Source organism: Anomalospiza imberbis, chromosome 11 (assembly GCF_031753505.1).
Source record: "Anomalospiza imberbis isolate Cuckoo-Finch-1a 21T00152 chromosome 11, ASM3175350v1, whole genome shotgun sequence".
NCBI lineage: Eukaryota > Metazoa > Chordata > Aves > Passeriformes > Viduidae > Anomalospiza > Anomalospiza imberbis.
Window position 1 is genome coordinate 18,709,612 of NC_089691.1, and position 12,528 is coordinate 18,722,139.

General features: G+C 40.9%; 1 long non-coding RNA gene across 1 annotated transcript in view; it reads left to right on the forward strand.

The window, feature by feature from the left end:
• Positions 1-11,239, forward strand: part of LOC137480852 (uncharacterized) — a 110,527-nt gene extending 99,288 nt beyond the window's left edge. Inside the window, exon 3 of the long non-coding RNA XR_011003132.1 lies at positions 11,172-11,239. This is a non-coding gene — a long non-coding RNA (uncharacterized lncRNA). The remainder of the gene's footprint in view (positions 1-11,171) is intronic.
• The last annotated feature ends 1,289 nt before the right edge of the window (positions 11,240-12,528 follow it).

The window sequence follows — 12,528 nt, forward strand, 5'->3', positions numbered from 1 at the left end:
CAATACTACTATATAGAATCATTGAAGAGTTTGGGTTGGAAGGGACTTTAAAGATCATCTCATTCTACCCCTCTTCTATGGGCAGGGACACCTTCCATTATCCCAGGTTGCTCCAAGTCCCCTCCAATATAGCCTTGGACACTTCCAGGGATGGGGCAGCCACAGCTTCTCTGGGCAGCCTGAACAAGTGTCTCACCGTCTTCACAGTAAAAAAGTTCCTACTTGTCACAATTGTTTCTAAAAATGTGGACTATAATTACCATTCTTTGGACAATTGAATAGCTTCAAATGTTGTGATTACTGTATATTAAGCAAAATTTCCTTTTTATTACTTAGCAGGGTGAAAACATATCAGAAAAAAGAAACATATAAAAGCTCTCCCTCCTAAAACCTTGCTGGCTTTTCTCCCTTGCTCTGTGGTCAAAAGTTAAATAGGATGTTCTGATTATCACCACTCCCAAAACACATCACTGTGATTTTTTGTTCAAAATAATTCCTCCTCCTCTTGCAGCTAGTCTGTGCCAACAAGTTCAAAATACGGGAAGCTTGACCTTAGCTACAGTCCTTGCTGATGTGCCACACATCCTGCACTGCCCAAGGAGCACAGAGAGCTGAGGCAATCTGGTAGACACTTCCAAGCTCTGCCCTTTCCACCAGGGCACGGACACACCAGGGGAAGAAAAGCCCATGGGGAATCTGATGTAAATTTACTTGAAGCTAACAGGTTCCACGGATTTCATTGCAATATTGGAGTGGGACCCAAATATGTAATACCTTGGCAAGGAAATAGTTCCCACTGTGTATGTGGCAAAAAGGAGTCTTCACCTCCAAAGTGCTAAAGGGGAAAGTCAAAATCTCTTTCGAACTCTGCCACATTCACCAGTGTATAGTGAAAGAAAACATTCCTCCCTGATCCCGATGCTGGCGATCATCCAGAGCCCAGAGCACTCTGGGAAATTCCACTTTCTGAACCCCGCTGTGCTACCTAATCACACAATGGGCTACATATGCCATCCAAGAAAATAAACACAGGTCTGGGAAGCTGTTTGTCCTGCAGGGCTAGGAATGCTCTTCCTAACTTGGCAGGGCAGCATAATCCTCTCTGAAAGGGGAGAGAGAGCTGCTTGAACTCAAACTGACTAATGAGATTGAAGAAAAGCCCATCAGAAGCTGGCACAGCCCTTCACCTGCCCTGCCAACACAAGCCAGGTGACACTGCTGGGTACTCTCACTGTGTCTTGTGTTTGTGTCATGACAGAAGCTAGACCATGGGTCTAGACCCCAACAAGGGCCCAAAAAGATTGCTGAGAGGCAGGTTGTACCTCTGAGGTTGTGTTTTATAGGGGAGGCTGCTGCCTTGGCTGGTCGCCTGGGCAAAATCCGGCTGAGTTTAGACCTTCACCATAGAGCATGGGCAGCTCAGTAGTGACTAAAATTTCCCATGACTGCGGGTGCCTGAGCAGTCTTGTGGTCCATATGGACTCTGGGCTGAGATCCTGGGATCTCAGTGAAGAGAGGGGGTGGAGGATGGAAGTGGTGGCCTGTTGAAGGTTGCCAGTTGGTCACTGCAACTGCAAACTGCATTGGCTTTCCTGAGACCCGTCTAGTGCTCTTCTTTACTTGGCTCTTGAGATCATAACCAAATTCCTCCGAGAACAGGACTTGCATTGATTATAGTAGAAATTGGATCTGGATTTTAAATCACATTATTAGCTCTTCTAGCAAGATGAACTGAGCGATACAATTTCATTAAAAATTGCAAAGACCTCCCCTTCCACCTCCCTCGCTCAGTTTTGGAGCAAATGTGTGTTTCATGGTAACAGGGAATGAAAGCTTTCCACAAGGGCTTTTTTAATTATAGCATTAATAAAATGCACTATATGTTATTCTCAAAATCTACAGATTTGTTGCTTTAAACACATCATATTGCTCTCTGAAACACTTGAAACTCTCAGAAGTTTTTAAAAGTGTGTGTTTAGGTTAAGGTTAAGTTGCCCTTGACAGCATTTTTAAAAAAGATTTGAATTGTTGAATAACCACCTTTCACCCATCCCTAATTGTAATTTAAATGACAATATGCTCCCAATCAATAGCTCTTTGTCACACTTTGAAGATCAAGGATGAGATTTCACCCCATGAGTTTACATGGCAAAAGCTTCTTTTTCATAATGCTAAAAATGTTGCATCCTGCTGTTAAAGAAGTATAAGAATACCTGCTCTCAAATAATTAGTTTTGAATAAAAGCATTTAAGTCATACTTTATAGCCATTAATTTGAAACAATTCAAAGCCTTTCATTTCTGCACTTTGTTCGCAGCTAAGTATTACAATAGGTATTTTAGCCAATTGGAAAAAAAACAGTTACAGAAAGATAATTTGAACAACTTAAGTTGGGTGATATTGTAAGAGGTGGGTTTTGAATAACTATAGCTTTATTTTGCATCAACTCCATTTCTGTACAGAACCATCTATGCAAGTGGAAAATTGAAAAGCTTTCAATGGTGATCACTGTGCGTATGTGACTTTGCAATGTTGTGTGCTTGTCTAACAGGTACATATGGGGGCATGCAGCTGTTTCTCCAGTTGTACACAGGCATTTATTATACAGGCTCCACTGAAAAAGCTATTTTATTTTATTTTATTTTTAAATTTTTTTTAAAATTTTATTCCTATAACTGAACTCTTTCTCAGAGTCCTAGGCAAGGGTCAGGCCTCTACTGTGCTTGGTGTTATGAAATGCCAAACAGAATGATGGTCTTTGTCTGAGAGTGCTTACAATTCTTGTTTTTAGTTAGAGCGGGGAAATGTTTTAAGAAGGATAAAGTCTGGTCTGTTTCTGTGTTGTCCTTGGTAAACCCAATCTAGTCTGGTCTCAAAAACGGAGCAATTCTGCTCGTTGCCAGGGAGAATACATAGGTATCCAATGAGTCATGGTCAAACATACGGCCATTATTAGACCACAAACACAGGAGGAGAAAAAAGATTTCATTTGGGCCTGTTGTCCCTGCCGAGCTGGTGAGGAGGAATAACAAATAAGCGAGTGGAGGAGGTTGCTCTTTAGGTATTTATGAGGAGCTTCTCTCCCTGTGGGGATAGACTGGGGAAAAGCAGAAATGTGCATGCTGGAAAATTTAACTAGAGCAAAGGAGGCTGCATCATGGTGTAACTAAGAGCACTTAGTACATTTTGATGGCAAACTAGAGACAATGGGAAAGAGAAGCTGAAGCTGTAGCGGGCTTTAGCGAAGACAAAGAACTTATTTTTAGTTTGGAAGAGATGGGGCAATCAGAAGACAGGCACAAAGAGAGAAGTTATTAAGTTCTGTGTTAGAGCAATGTTCTCCGTGGCAGTATCATAAATGAGCACGTTCATCCACACCAAGAAAAAGGATGCTGAAGAAACAGGACACAGGGTGCTGAGCACCACAATGCATGGCTGTGTTTCTGTGGCTTAGCAGAAAAGGTCATGTCTGAGAATCGTTACGCAGAAACGTTTTGCAAGACTGGGCCCATATGTATAAATTTAGAGAAAAATCTCAATTAAAATCGCAGCACAAGTTCTTACTTTGGGCCTGCACAAATGCAGAATTAAAACCAACTGATGGAGAAAAGGAAAAAATGTATTTTTGAAGCCTTCTTTAAACAGAAAATCTATTGAATCATAGAATGTGGGCCTGTGAGCCTGCACAAATACAGAATTAAAACCAACTGATGGAGAAAAGGAAAAAATGTATTTTTGAAGCCTTCTTTAAACAGAAAATCAATCAAATCATAGAATTATTTAAAGATAAAAAAGAATTTCAGTATATATACTATAAAATAAAGACTTTGCACTTAGGCAAGTCCTCTTCTTCTGAGTTATCCTTTAGTGAAGGCTTAGGAAACCGATCAATTTTACTCCTGCACTAATCTTTGGCTGGACCAGAGCAGGACAAAATTATGGTGTTGAACTCTTCCTGTCTGGGCTGCTTAGTGGAAGATTTTGAGAGCATCAGGTCATGCTTGGGGTCCCACTGAATTGAGCCATGCCCAAATACAAAGCACCAAAATATTGCCCTGGCATTACACTTTATGCGCAGTGATCTTGAAGCAAGGATATGGTACGGCTGTGAATGGCTCTGGGTATTCACAAAGCCTTTCTGTGCTCCAAGCTTTCCTACGTATAAAACAGAGGCAATAATATTTCCAGCTCTGACACTAGTGGTTAGGGAATTTATACTTTTGAACATTAATTTGCAAGAAACTATATTGGTACAAAGTATTGGTTCTGTTCGCATTGTTCCTGGTTATTAACCCTATTATTGGTCATTTCATCTGTATACTCAAAACATAGGGTTTATTGATGGCTTTTATTTCCTATATGTGTCATATAAATGCCTTAACAGATGAACAGGCTAGTGAAAATGATAGGGTACTTCAGAATAGCTCAAAGTCACTGCTTCTTTAATAAAGCTTTGGTTTTGTATGTCGGGAGAGATGGAATTCACACCCCAACCTATGCACAGCTGCAAGCCCTATTAAGTGAAACCCCTCCTAAATTTAGATGCAGTGGCCTCAGCCCTGGCCAGCTTCCAAAGACCATAGAGGCCTGCTCCACTCCTTCCACATCCCCCTCCCAGCTTACCATGAGCATTGAGCCATCAAACCCTTTGCTCAGCAGTGGGAAGAGGCAGTGCAGGGTTTGGGGGCTTGGAAGGTGCAGCAAAGCCTTCCTGCAAGGAGGGTAATTTTCACATGTGCAGTCAGTCCATAAAAGCTACAATCACTGTAGCTATTCATAAGCTGTATATTCATTTTCCTGTGTACTGTCACTTTAAATAAAAAGGGCATTTTTTTTTTCAAGTAGCCCTAAAGACAACACTCATGAGGTGAGCAAGTCTGAGCCATGTTCAGACAGCGCATTTTAACAATCAGGAGAGTCCTAATGCCTGGGAGTTGCCAGGGATTGCATGTTAACAGTAAGCCAAATCATCAAAATGCAGCTTGAGTAGGTCCAGTGAGGGTGTATTATATTGCAACAATTGTGGCTGTTGGAGCTAAGGTTGAGTGGGCATTCCTAATATAAACCCCAGCTGGTAGGGTTGAGTATTATGACCACATCAGATAATGTCAAGTGAAACTTCTCATATGAATTGACTCCCAAATACTTGTAACCTCCCTTACAAACAAGATCAAGCTCTTCCCCTTCCACCTACTCCTCTTCCCAGCCTACACTCGATTTTGTAACTGGGTCATTCTCTTCAAACATGAAAGGATAAAAAAATTGTAGATATTTACTTTAAGGAAATCAAGACAAATAGTGCCTGGTTGTTGATGTGGGTTTTGCAGCCACGTGCTTGATGTCACAGCCATGCAATGGTCATGCAGAACAAACCTTGGCCATTGGTGTCCCTGGGAAACATTCTGTGATCCATCAGGCTCTCAGTGACAGCCGAAGCGTGGCTGTAGCATGACAGTGATTTTGCTTTTCACCAGCCAGCCCTCACTAAACTGGTAGAAGCTCAGCATTGGAGCACATTTCCTGTCTGCAGGCAAAAAGTTTCCCCAAAAGTTTTGCCAAAGTGCTCTGAGTGTGCACGTGTGAACAATGGGTCACAGGTCTGTAGAGCTGAATGCCACTAGCAGGGATTAGAGGGGCCCAAAACTTAACAGGATTAAAGAAAAAAAACACGAACTTGGATAAAACTTAGTAAAATTATCCTGTGTTATGTTTCTGAAGTTTTCAACACCATTTTCTGGATGCGACAGAAGGTTTTACTGCTACCAACACAAACCAGTAAAGGATTAGAAATGGATTTTCTTCACAGGAGAGTGACTCTTAACTTGATTTAGGAGAGACAGGAGGCTTCAGTGGTGAAGGTGCAGCTGAAAAATCAAACCCCAGAGTGCTGTGCCATTTCCCTGTGGTCATGAGGAGGCTGAGCAGGCCTAGATCTTTGCAGATATTAAGGACTTTACCCCTCAGCAGTCTCTGGGGACTTTGAGTGAACATTTCCAAGGCCAAGGCTGGAATGCCCCTCTCTCCCTGTGGAAAAGGAAGAGCCCAACACTTACCTGAAGTGCTGGAGTGGACGAGCTTGTTCAATCAGTAAAGAGCTGAATGAGTCAGGCGTTGAGTAGGAAGAGAGGGAGAGGAAAATCCTCCCACTAATAAATTGCTAACACTCTTTTGCAAAAGATTTAAGATACTTGATGGCATCATGATAATTTTTGTGTGTCAGAATTGCTAAATATTCAGACATCTGGTTTTTGCCAAACCCGATGTGTAAAAGCAGATGAGAGATATTTTGCAAACTTTTAAAATCACCTACAGTGCTTAAGATGTTGAAGGTAGATTAGATAAGACTAGCAAAGTTATTTGAACATAAACATTTATTTAAAAAATATCCTCTGCTTTGCTGAGCCCACAAACATTGTATAAATAATACACAGTTCATGAATAGGAATGAACAGACTTGTACCCCTCACTGGTATGGATTTATATTCTGCACTTGCTAGGACTTTACTAACTCTCCTGAAAACAGTGGTATCTTTGCAGAGAGGTCTAAAGGAAGCTGTTCTTGAGAATATGCCCCTGAAGCTTAAACTTCAGGCATTAATGGGTAGATTTACAAATGTATTTAGGCAATTAGAAATGTGAATACATGACTAGTCATATTTATAAGAGGTAAATAAGTTAGGGGCCTGTCTGCTGGCCTGGGCTCTGCCAATGTCCTTTGATACATTCATACATTTTAGAGTCATAAGGAATTACATTCTTATTCTGCAAACAATGCTACCTGTGATACCTTGATGCATGCAAATAGTCCTTGGTGGGACTGCTTGTACAAGTAAAGTATTTACATATATGTAGGAGCTGGCCTGAAATGGTAAACATTACAGAATGAGTCTAAACTACTATCTTTTTGACCACCTTTTAAGTGTGGTCAAACTTCAGAGGTCACTGATTTCATGCTGGTGGTGAAAAAAAATTCATAGAAAATCCTGCCTGGGATTTGGTCTGAGCTTGTTTGTCACATTGTTTTGAATCTACCTTCTTTGCAACCTTCCCTGTGTGCTCCCAGGGGTCTGTCTGAGCACTGGTGGCTACAAAGCCTTCTGCTAAAATAAAAGTCTCAAAATAATGCATTGACTTTCCTATGCAGTTGATGAGGGGGGGTTAAAAGAAAAGAATCCTAGGTAGGAACAGCTGTTCTGCAATTTGTTCAGTGTGATTTTCTCTATCTCTGTCGTCTATTTTGGTGAAAAAAAAAACCAGCAAAAATCCCCAAACCCTCCTCTTGTAGGTCCACAGGTGCATCAAGAATTTGAGTCTCAAACAGGGGAATGGGCTGCTGAAATGCAGCCCACATTCCACAAAACATGGAATACTTCAAGCTTCTTGCTAATGGCCCTATGTCTGTTGTTTGGGCAAATACCTAATGAGTCAATTATGAGCACATACATCATAATTTGTAAGGTATTTACTGTATTATAAGTTTTAAAATGGAAATAAGTTATTAGCTTTCAAGTACCTTTTAATCTTGATATTAATAAGAGAGATACATTTCTCTCTATACATTAATAATCTGAGGTTTCATCTTCTATTTGATCAAAAGAAACATCAAAATGATCTTGTAACATCTCAAAATACAGCCTGCATGTGCAGCAGGGTGATGGGGTAGAGAGAAGTTCCCACCAACTTTGAATCAGGATGGAAATCCCAGAGACACAGTCAGTTATTGGATGACTTGGGAACTCCTGCAGATCAGAGAACAGGAAGAAATATGCCAAACAAAAATAACACAAAAGCATTTTTATTGCTGTTAGTGCATTTTAGTATGTTTTTCTTTTGTTAAATGTAAGAAGTCTAGAAAGATTAAACATTTGGAGAGCTGTGACTGATATGGTGGATATGGAAAAGGAAATGAGTTAAATGATGGATTTGGTTGTAGTTTTATTATGGCCAAAATGCATATATGTGGATTGTGGTAACTGAGTTGGAAATGAGCAGTAGGAGTAAAGGGTAACAAGGAGAGGATTATTAATCCTAAATTCATGTTAAGGAAAGTATTTTTGATTTTTTTAATACGGGTGTGCAAAGATCTGTGACATCTTTGGGGTAGAAAGGACCTGACAGGTGACTGTAAGACAAAATTATAGAGATCTTTTCTACCAAAATGGTCAATGATATCTTTGTAGAGCCATGTCCCCTGGAAAATATCAAGTATGGCATACTTTGATGGAAGCATTTCATCCTGTTACAGTAAGAGCACCAGAATCACTGTTTCTTCTGTGTAAATTCATGTACCTTAACCACAGTGTTGGATATAGTTAGGCTCTAATGGACAGGAAAATCCCTGTAAACAAGCCCAAATCAAGGATTGCTGTACTGTTTACAAAAGCTGTGAAGCCTAGAGATCCCAGTAGCTCCCTGAGGAAGGGTGGACACTCTGGGGTGGGAAAGAGGAGAGCTTTGGGGAGCCATCCCAGATGCCAAAGCAAAGCATTGGTGGAACTGAGGGCACAGCAGCTGCTTCACTTCCCTCCTGTCAGGCAGGTTGGGTTTCCTTTGGCCCCCTTGGAAATGAACTTCAAACCATGTGGAAACTCTGTATGAATGAAATCCTCTGGCTTTATGCATAGCCCTCCAAATTATCCTTGTATGAAATCAGATGCACAACTCAGCCTTGGTATATTTAATGCCGCATCTCCTTTTCTTCCTTTCTCTCTCTGTGCCTTATTTCTCATGCCAGACTTATTCTCCCTTTGTTTTTATGGGTTTTGCAGCAGTAAATCTGGCTGCTGTTTAGCAAGGAGAGCTGTAGCTTGATTCAAACCTTAGTTACAGACTGTTTCTTTTTGTTGTTAGACACTACCCGCCTCATACTCTACCTGGCCAACGCTGCCAAGTTTTGGATTTCCTAGAGGAGGCTTTTTATTCTGTCGTCTTGTCTGCACATGTACACACAACCTCCAATTATATAATAGGTGAACTCTCTGTTGTGCTATTGTGCATTTTCCTCTTTTTACAAGCGAACTGCACTGACACTTTTTTGTGTTTCGAGACTATTGTTACGTTGTGCTGGGGCTGCAGCCCTGAGATTTCCTCGAATCTTCACTTTTCCCACACCTAATCAAGACCTTATTTTTAGCATGTTTTTTTTTCCCCTCCACTTTTTCAGTTTAAAACCTCTAAAACACTAAAAATGGCCAGGCCAACATAACCTCTCTAAACATTCAGCACTGCGTAATCTTCGGGCACGTTGCCCGCCTGCCTAGGATGGCAGAAGATCCTCATCAGTGGTAAAAGAGCTCAGTGCGTTCAAAAAAAAAAATCTAAAAAACAAGGAAGAGGTGATTCCCTTGGTGCTGCTTTCAGGCTCAGCTTTCTGAGGAAGTTCCTGGAGGGAGCAACATGTTGTCATCTAAGCCTCCAGTGTGCAATTCATACCTGACAGCAAGGAGGAGGAGGATGGGCTTCCCCTTCCAGCCACACATGGAGCGTGGGCACAAGGCTTCCCGGAGCTGGGCTCTCAGCTGGCACACATCTGCCTGGGCACAGCTCCCCTCCTTCCCAGCACATCCAGGGAGATGAGATTGTTGCAAACCAGCTCTTTGTCGAGAGCGGTTTCTTGGAAAAGTGACCGCACTTTTCTGATTGGAGAAGCGGAAAGATGCAATCTCTGCCCCGACCATCCTTGAGATCATCCCTCTCTCCAGACCACATAGGAGGTGGAAGGGGGGAAAACAACTGCAAACAAACAAGAATGGAGTGAGGTGGCTGAGACCAAATTAGATTAATTAGCCCCAGGCTGTTTTGTATGTTTATATTTAATTTAGGTTTAGCTACTTCAAAGTTCACATAGTTTTAGTTAATAACTTTACTATAACTTATTATTTTCAGATGTTGGCAGGTAGACAAGTTGTGAGTCACCTGGAATATGAGGCTAAATAAGTAATACTCACTGGCAGGATTTTGACCATGACTGATTACACTTCTCTGTCTTCTGTGTTAGAAAAATATAGCTTCAGAAGGAAAAAAGTCTACTTTTCTCACTTCTACTACCATTTTATGTTGAAATGTCCATGGGGTGGGTTAGATTTCATACTTGGCTGTCTAGCTTTCAAAAACTTTCAATCTTTAATCTGCTTCTTAATGGTTAGTACATCCTGTAGCATACCAGGTCTTTATTATTTCATTTGACCTCTTTTGTGAACCTAAGAAGGTCCGCAAGACCTGTTTGTTTATGAGCAGGGAGGTCTAGAGGTTAGTGGTCTTAAATCACAGAGGAGAAAATGAATGGGTAGCTCTTTACTTGGGATAATAAAATTGTTGTCACTCCAACTATAGATTTTTGTAGGTTATTACATTAGTTAAATAAAATACTGCCTCATCAATGCAAATTCCAGTTCCGGCTAGTCCTGATGTTGGCTGTAGAAGCAGGAATTCATTCATATTGCTGGCAGTAAAAAGGAATAAAATTGTGTTTGACAGGAGTGGAGAGTTAAGATCATAACTTTTCAGAAGCAATAAGGGTTCATGGAAAAAAATATACTTGGGAAGAACAAAACCCTAATCACAGGCATTGCTTACTGGAGGTCTACAGCTGTGACAAATGGTGTGATACTCATGAATATGCAAAGTTCTTTTCAGCCTGTAATTATAAGAATCATTGAGCCTATGTATGCATTTCATAGGAAGCCTCAGTTGCATAAAGCAGCTGATGTATTTTGGTGACAACAATCAATAGTAAGAGAAAAAATCATCTTAATCCCGGGACCTCAGCCTGGACCTGACAGGATGTTTTTCCTCTAGATTTCCAAACCCTTCCACGAATTTGCACCACTGGATTAGTGTGTGTTTCTCTCTGGCCTCAGAATAAATCTGCTGTCCTTGACACCCAGTCACATACACCAGCTCCTCTCCTTTACCTTCTCTCCTATTATCCCATGTCCACCTTGCAGAGAGAGAAATAAAATGCTACTGTCTCCAAGCCCTTCCTCCTCCAAACAGAAATGGCCTGTCATCCAAAAGCAGCACCAAATATTTGTGGGGCAGCAAACCACTGGGTTATTTTGCTTGATTTTTCAGCTGGCATTTTATTTGAAGAGCTACTTCCATCTGGAGATGAAATAGCCACAGAATCTATCATCTAACACCTCTTTCCAACTGATGTGTTTTGCAGATGAGGCCCTGGCTGGACCAAATTCAGCAGCAGTGGCTGAAGACACAATGTGCAGGTCGGTGCTGAGTGCAGGTAGGGTTAAATTTGAGTTGTAACTGGCAGAGATGGGACTTGGCCTCTGCCTCCAGGCTCTACTTCTTGGATATGTCAGAGAGTCACTGATGGATGGAGGAGATAGTGACAGGTGTGTCTGTTAAAGATTTGCCTTTCACTATTCCAAGAACCTAGAAAAGTCTAAATTCAAGAGTAAACACAACAGATGCTAGAACTTAACATTCTAAGCCCTAATGAAATAATCTCCAAAACAAAAAAGCTGAAAAAGAAAAAAACAAATCCTGATAAATTCAGAGTCAAGTGAGACGTAGGAGAGAAGCAACTGAGACACCTATAGCTGCTTATCATGGAGGAAGATTATTATTACTTTGTTATGTGCATCTGGGGACAGAGGCAGCTGTTTGTGTTTTCTAAATATCACCCTGGGACTAACATCTCCCCATACCAATGTAAGCATATACTTTACAAATTGAAATACCTGTTTAGCAGCAATATCAAGTATCTGTGTTTATGGCAGGTTTATTTTGGCAGTAAATGATGTTGCTCACATTGGTTTTGATAAAAAGCATTGAGATGTATTGTGTGTTAGGAAGGACCATCTCAGTATTTTGCACATTGTTTTCACTGTTCCCCCATCTGCTTTCACAAGATTTCTCAAGGTTTCTTTATAGCAGGAGCAAAGCTTTTTTGAAAACCATGGGCCCATGTCTCTATGGTCAGTTACAGGCACAATTAAATCCTTATTCAGATGTTATGAAGGTGACCATCAAAATTTCTACAGGTTGTTTGGAGTTAACAGCAAATGTCTGAAAGAAACATATATTTTCTGCCCATCAAAAAATCACCTGGAAGGCATAAACAGGCTATCATGACAGTTGTTATTGTACAGTTTAAGACTCTTTAGGAAATGGCTCTTTTTAGGAAAAAGGCAATAAAATTTATGTGTTTAAGAACAATAGGATGTTTAAATATTCAGTAAAATGCACCATACAAAGAGAAATTTAATTCCAAGGGGCTTCATTGTGTGTTTTCAGGGCCTCTTGGCTCTTTGTTCTTCTTAGCCTAAATGAGACAAAATACTTGTTCTTAGACAGCAATATACTGGTTTTGTAAAGAAAAAAATCTGTGGGTTTTGGCATAGCCAGCCTGTGTCAGAAGCTAGCATGTGAGATGTAGGGAGCTGCTGTGTTTCCAGCTCTAAGCCACCAAGTTTATTTTCTTGAAAAGCTGGGATCTAGCCCTCAGTACACACTTGCCCAGGGAAGAAAAGGGGGCACCTTGCACCCCTTGATGTGGCTGTGTCACAGG